Source organism: Mytilus californianus, unplaced genomic scaffold (genome assembly GCF_021869535.1).
Source record: "Mytilus californianus isolate M0D057914Y unplaced genomic scaffold, xbMytCali1.0.p SCAF_2, whole genome shotgun sequence".
NCBI lineage: Eukaryota > Metazoa > Mollusca > Bivalvia > Mytilida > Mytilidae > Mytilus > Mytilus californianus.
The window spans coordinates 13,230,806-13,239,061 of record NW_026262668.1 but is presented as its reverse complement, the minus strand read 5'-3'; positions in this window follow the sequence as shown (position 1 = coordinate 13,239,061).

Here is an 8,256-nt window from a genome sequence, read left to right as displayed (position 1 = left end):
GACCAGCAACAAACTTGGACTTCATTTAAGTTTTATGTCATGTGATTACTGAACTTTCTGTATACATGAATTTGTATTTTTCATTGTTCTATTTCTATGAGTATTCTCAGTAATATGTTCCACTGGACATTACTAGTATAACATTTTTAAACACACCAAAGTAGTTTTAGGCAAATTTCAGTTTAGAAATGAAATTTTGTGAAAATGAATAATATAAAAAATATTTTTTTTAGTATTTATACCTTCATATGTTTATGAAAAGTAAATATTGAATGTATTCTGTAAATACTTATTGATAAAACTTTTTTGAGCCTCTCCATTTTGTTAATACTGTCATCATGCTTTAAGCATTAAAAGCTTGCTTATATTCTTTTATAAGATATATATAAATATATAATCAAATTAAGGTAACAAAAATGAAGATTTGGTAAGGAATAAAAATTTTAAAAAAACATCTGATTATAATATTTTTCCCACAAATAACATCTTTGTAGATACATGCAAGTTCATTTATAAAATCGTATAAAAACCAGTTATAAAAAAAACTTAGATGATGGTCATTTTTGATGACATGTATAGTGTCCTTTGATATTTAAATGAGTTAAGTCACATGGCACAACGAAACAGGTTTAAAGCACATGTCTAATGTTTTTGTTTTGAATGGAAGGCTGTTACACTATTCATACTTACTCCATCAAGTATTTTATATTAAAGAAAATAGAAGTAACATAGAGACCTAATGGGTAAATTTTTTGATTATTGGTCCAAAATTATGAGTTCGTTTATATCATACATTAACATACATTTGTGTATCCATCTTTTACTTTATCATAGAAATTTTCCTCTGAAACAATAACTAATTTCAAGAAAACTTGGGGTTTATGATCCTTTAGGGGTCTTGTATTAAGTTGTGTATTTTCTCAATCAGTCAACAAACATGGGCGCTTTGGCTAAAAAAAGAATATAATGGTAAAATGCATTAATTGTCTTAAATCTTGCAAACTTTAAAGATAGGGAAAATCTTATATCGGCGATAATGCTCAGAATGTGGAGATCTACTTCTATTTTCACCAAAATTAGAAGATGATTCCTGAAGTAGAAATTGCCTTTAAACGATAATTTTTAGCAAATTTTGATGGTTTTGCCTTTTATTTCAAAAAGTATATTAAATAGGTAGAAACTAAAATATTCATTTTTTGGTGAAAAGTCTCATTCAGAAAGGTCACAATCGACGAAAAGAGGACGGAATTATGGCTAAAACAATTGACACATATCTGTGGTCATCTGTGACACTGAAATTCCACAACAACAAAATTTTAAGGGATGACTTCAACTTTATTACTAGGAACCCTTGGTTCAATTCTTCCCTTATAAGCACTTCCCTCTGTTTTAAAAGAAAATCATGAAAGGAAACGTAAGCTCTTGAATATTGTATCAGCTTGGAGATCTTTATTCCATATGCAGGCATTGCAGGAATGTTGTTGTATAGAAATGATAAGTTTGGAAGCTGTAATCATATCTTTTGTCATAAAGTTTAATTTTCATTAGATCCTCAATGTAAAAATATAGATGTAAGTCCAGATATGTTCAAGTTTAAGTTCAATGTTTAATTGTCAATTAAAGACGCCCATTATATGAACAAGAATGTGTCCATAGTACACGGATGCCCCACTTGCACTATCTTTTTCTATGTTCAGTGGACCGTGAAATTTGGGTCAAAACTCTAATTTGGCATTAAAAGTAGAAAGATCATATCATAGGGAACATGTGTACTAAGTTTCAAGTTGATTGGACTTCAACTTCATCAAAAACTACCTTGACCAAAAACTTTAACCTGATGCGGGACAGACGGACAAACGAACGGATGCACAGACCGAAAAACATAATGCCCCTAGGTGGGGCATAAAAAACAAGTTAAATTTGGTACAAATAATTACAATGATTTGGTTACAATTAAATTTATGAATAAAATGAAAAGAAAAAGAAAATGACACAATAATGTATATTTATATATATGTTTCACTGTAACATTGACAAATAGTGATCCTAAAAATACAGAAAAGTGATTAAAATATTCTGTTTTTCCTGGGGCTTTCATAAGCACATAATGACAAACACAACTGTAAATGGCTAAATTATGATTCTAAGTTTATCCCCCAAATGCATAGGTCTAGGTGTCATTTAACTTTTTGTCTTTAGTGTTTTCAGTTCCCTTTTGTTAATTGCTCTTTGTATATGTATTTAATGATATATGTACAAAATGTTTTGATCATTTTAGTTGTTTAGTAGATCAATATTTTTGTGTGTAGACTTCCAATTGATTATGGAAATGAGAAGAAAGCAAAAATTAAAAAGATTGTAAACACTTCAAATTGAAAAATAAACAACCTTGTATAGAATTTTCCCACTTAACTGGAAATTTATCTTTGACCCTTTTTATTCTAATTTTGTTTTCAAATTTAATTGAAGAGTTGTATACATTTAAATATACAAATTATAGTTGCGTTAAGACTCAAACCCAGGAATAATTTCCATCATTAATGGTGTATTTTTCAATGGCTTATTAATGAACCATAGACTTTCTAGACAAATTAATTATCAGATAATGATGTTTATAGTTTTACGCAAACACAAGAGTTTTCCTGTTTATGAACAAGAGTGCACTTTACTGATAATGATTGAAATTATGTTGAAAGTCTTTGGAAAAGGTTATACAACAATTCTACATGCAATTAGCATTACCAATGATCCATGTAAATGAAGTATAAGTCAGATGAACCCTTTCAGACGAACACGAACACCTTACTATCATCCCATGAAGCTAATATAGTTAACCTAATGCTTACAGTACCCAAGAAACAGACCTTACCATGAAAACTTAACATTAACCAAAGAACCATGAACATGAGGTCAATGTCAGATGCACCCTGCCAGACAGACTTTTACACCTTGCAACCATTCCATACACCAAATATAGTTGAATAAAGCCTAGAAACGAACTCATACACAAAACCTTAGCATTAACCAATGAGCCATCTAAATGAGGTCAGGTCAGATGAACCCTGCCAGACAGACATGTACATCTTAATCACGTGTTATAGTGTTCTTTTTATTTGCCTTTGTATATTTTAACCTTTACCGTTATGTCCATTTTTGGAAAGATTGGAATTGTTCCAATTCTTTCCTAAGACACCGGCCTCCCAAACAGAAAGTAGAAATGAACTGTACAAAATTTGGTTACATCTTAATTAAGATCATTTTTTCAAGAATAATAGTCTTTACTTTTTTCAATTTACTGGCTAGTTTTGTCTTTTTGATTAAGTAAGAGTATATCAAAATGATTGACAGCTGTCATGATCAAAGAACAATATTAAACACAAAGGGTGGGGCAATAATTGTCTTTCATTTTTGCTTATGTACTTTGTCTATAGAGTGTCTATATACCATTTTGTTTTGCTTTGTTTAATTACTTATTTGTTTTATAGTGGTTAAGATTATAACACAATGATGACTGCTGTACCCAAATTATTTTACCTTTTTACCTATTATGTCTGTTTGTTTTGCTACAAGTGAGAGGTTTAGCTAGCTATAAAACCAGGTCTAATCCACCTTTTTCCACATAAGGAAATGCCTGTACCAAGTCAGAAATATGACTGTTGTTTTCCTTTTTTTTATGTGTATGAGCTTTCGATTTTGAATTTTCCTTGGAGTTTGGTATTTTTGTTATTTTACTTTTTTATATGTCATGGAATACTGTTTGATATTATTGTTAGAAAAGTGATATTAATACAATGAAAAAAATATTTGGTAATAATTGAAATAACCATGGTATGTGGTTCGTAACCGCAGATATATATATATGTCTCTGGTAACCATTCCTTTTGACAATTTACTTATATAGGAACAGAAGGCAACAACGATTTATTGCCGAATAATTACGGAAAAACATTCATTAGGTCATATTTAGAATCCTTTAAAGAACGGTTAAATGTAATTTTCAGAATTAAATAAATCAGAAATGTTATTGTGTGCTGCACTAGGCCATCTGATTTAAAACCACACCTTTTCTTCCGATATATCAGTTTATAACAACGATGACACGGATAGACAATCCAAGCATATGGTTGCATCTTTTATTCTCTTTAATATATAAATAGATAATGGCAAAACCTTAACGATGTCTTTGTGCCTAAAGTGTGAACCAGATTAGTACCTTTCAAAGTTTAATTACTTGTAGAAACATACTTTTATTGCACATACATGTATACAGTGTGCAACATTTTTTGCAGAGAGGGGGTATCAGCATTTAAAAAAAAAAAGATTGATAACGAAATCTAGCATTATAAAAAAAACAAAAAAAAGGGTTACCGAATTCTACACTTTTGCACGTAAATTGCCCTTACGTTGTTTTATGAGACAACATACAAATACAAGAGTGCACACGCTGAAATGTCTTGCCTGTTTTACTGACCATTGATTTTATGTTGAAGGTCTTAAAGATAAAGACTTTACTACAAGTATCACATAAACTTAACATTTTTAAAGATCCATAACAATGAGGTCAAGGTCAGATGAAAACTGTCACACAGACATGTACACCTTACAATTATTCCATACACCAAATATAGTTGACCCATTGCTAAGGGTAATTGAAAAACAGACCAAAACACAAAAACTTAATGTTGACCAATGAGCCATGGAAATGAGGTCAAGGTCAGATGATACTGGCTAGACAGACATGTACACCTTACAATTATTCCATACACCAATTATAGTTGACCTATTGCTATTGCTAGTAGTACTTGAAAAACAGATCAAAACACAAAAACTTAAAATTGACCAATGAACCATGAAAATGGGGTCATGGTCAGATGACACCCCTAACAGAATATGAGTGTGATTGCCAGTTCAAAGAGTTTCAATCAAATGACAAGACTAAAAGAACAAAATACAGCTTTTCAACACAACTCATATGAATGACTTTACTGTAGCTTGTAATCGTGCTTAAAAATTGTGAATATATTTCTACCAACATGATGTATGTAGTCTGTTGTTTCATATTGTATTTTTCTTGTAGTCTCATATTGTATATTTTCCGAAGTCCCATATAGTGGGAATACAATTTCTATAGTTTTAGGAGGTAGTTGTTTAATATTTTGTTATTGTCGAGTGTATGCAAATACTCCTTTTTTAAATGTCTAGTGTCAGTGAGCAAAATATTCCAGTTCACCAACGGCAGGCTTACTAAATATTTTGATATATATTTTATTTACCTATCCCAATGACCAAAGTTTCATTATGCAAACCTTCCATTGATGAAATGAAATGCTTAATTTATGATCACATCAACCTGTATTTTAACAGCTGTAATTTCAGGTAAATTATGTTCTGTGTATATTGACGAGAAGTCATGAAGTCCAATATTTAGTTCAAGTAAAACTCTCCTGATAGAGCAAATCTCAATAAAGTCACGACAACAACTCACATAATTGTTCATTGTAGACCAAATACCAGCTCCAAACAAACTAAAGCACGTTTCTGTATGTAAACCAAAACATAGTTTCAGCAAATCATACTGGCTCAAAGCAGAAATATATGTAGAATGAATAATGATTTTATTATTAATAATACTAAATCAAACTGGCTTTGGCCCTTGAGAAACACTCAGTATACAAATAGAATTTTGAGTTCCTGCCTGAGCAAGTTATCTTGCAACCTTCAGTGTGAAGAAGAACATGCCTTCCCGACAATGCGCCAGCCAGGGAATGTGGAGCAAAGGGTCTCCACGAGGAGACGAGACTAAACATCTCATCTGCAGCCGGGGTGTGCAAGGTCTGCATGGGGATAGCCCATGTGCTAGTAGAGTAGCAGGGGTCTATCAAACTAGCGCTGGAATAAATTTAATAAAATTTGTCTCAGAAGTGCTTGGGGGGTGAATGAAATTTTAGAAATGACCAGTTATAAAATTCCATCAAGGTCCAAAAACTCAGATGGAACAGATGAGTGCCCCAGGGATTTAGGAGTTTGGATAATTCACCTTCAATAAAGTCATGAGAAAAAAAAATAGATAAATATATATATGTTTACATACTAATTTACAATATCTAATAGTTAATAGTATTTAGTATTTAAACACTAGAAGCTAATGTTGAGATTTCTTTAACAAAACTTGTGCATACTTTTTTAGTATTCAAACATGAGAATGCTCTATAAAAATAGTACTCAGTATTTCAAACGTATGATGCTATAGAAATGATATTCAGTATTCAATTTTGTGATTCCATAAAAAATGATATACAGTATTCAGTCATGAGAATGTTATAAAATTGTATTCAATATGCAAAAATGAGAATGCTATAAAAATATATATATTTTGAAAGTTTCAAACATGAGAATGCTGTAATAAGATATTCAGTATTCAATGACGAGAATGCCAGAAAATAATATTCAGTATTCAATAATGAGAATGCTATAAAAATGATATTCAGTATCCAATGATGAGAATGATATTCAATATTCAAAGCTTCAAACATGAGAATGCTATAAAAATGATATTCAGTATCCAATGATGAGAATGATATTCAATATTCAAAGCTTCAAACATGAGAATGCTGTAAAATATATAATTCAGTATTCAAATTATGATAATGCTATGAAAATGATATTCAATATTCAAAGTTTCAAACATGCGATAAAAAATATATTCAGTATCCAATGATGAAAATGCTGTACAAATGATATTCAGTATCCAATGATGAAAATGCTGTACAAATGATATTCAGTATCCAATGATGAAAATGCTATACAAATGATATTCAGTATCCAATGATGAAAATGCTATAAAACAGATATTCAGTATCCAATGATGAAAATGCTTTACAAATGACATTCAGTATCCAATGATGAAAATGCTTTACAAATGATATTCAGTATCCAATGATGAAAATGCTTTACAAATGATATTCAGTATCCAATGATGAAAATGCTATACAAAAGATATTCAGTATTCAAAGTTTCAAACATGAGAATGCTATAAAACAGATATTCAATATTCAATGATGAAAATGCTATACAAAAGATATTCAGTATTCAAATTATGAGAATGGTATGAAATGACATTCAATGATAAGCATGTATACTCTACAGTAAATATCATTGTAATCCAAAATATTAATGTATTAAACACCTTCAGTTTATCAGTTACTCCTCCACAGCTTATAGATCAATAAAACATACTGTCTCTAGCTTTAAATAATAAGATAATTGTAAAAAGGAATAAAACACCTATACAATGTATAATACAATCTCTTTATAATATTCTTAAAGTATAAGCGGATTTTATATGTGAAACAGTCTATCTTAAAGGTGTATGTTGTCAGATTCTAAGGATTCAAGTATGCTTGAAATAGCAGCGTCCAAAGTAGGTTTACAATTTGGTTCGGAATCACATACTTTTGGACTCCTAGGGCACTGATGAGGCTCACAGTAGTGCTGCTTTGTAATCAATATTCTAAAAATGGTACTGATTGAATGGTTGGAGAAATAATGTTTACATGGAAATAGAATCTGGACATACTCTTGGGTCCATGTTGTAATGAGGAGGCTCTAGTATCAATGTTGTATGGTTGAAATATCTATTGTAATCCTGTTTGAACATGGGAACATTCTGAACTTGATTAATGTAATAACTAGTTGCTGAACTGTGCTTTAAACCACAGATGAAGGGTGAAATATTGTTTAATATAATCAAACGTGATACTAAGATAAGAATACCAGCAATGTTCAAGTGTATATGTCAGTATGACTGAGCTTCAGTTGATTAAAATGTAAAGTTTAATAATCACGCCTGGAAATTGTTTGTCCCAATGACATATAAGTCCAGCTGTAGCCTCATCTAAGGTAAAATAAATCACTGTAAACTCATAGTGTCCAATGCCTTTGATTGTTAATCTGATCATATAATACTCCCATGGTTTGATCATTCATGGAACGTGACGGTATATCCAGAAAAACACACCAAATTTACGAAGTGTTATTTTCATTTTATGTTTGGGATCTTCCAGCTTATATTATTCATCTAGACATTTTGACAAAAGAGTGCTTAATGATATAAATAATTAAAATGTGGGATATAAACTAATGAGACAGAAACCTAACGATAGACAATCAGTATATACAAAGAGGGCAACCATGTCAGACATAATGTCTTCAACAATATACAGGTCTATTCAATATTTGTTCTTGCTTAAAACAATC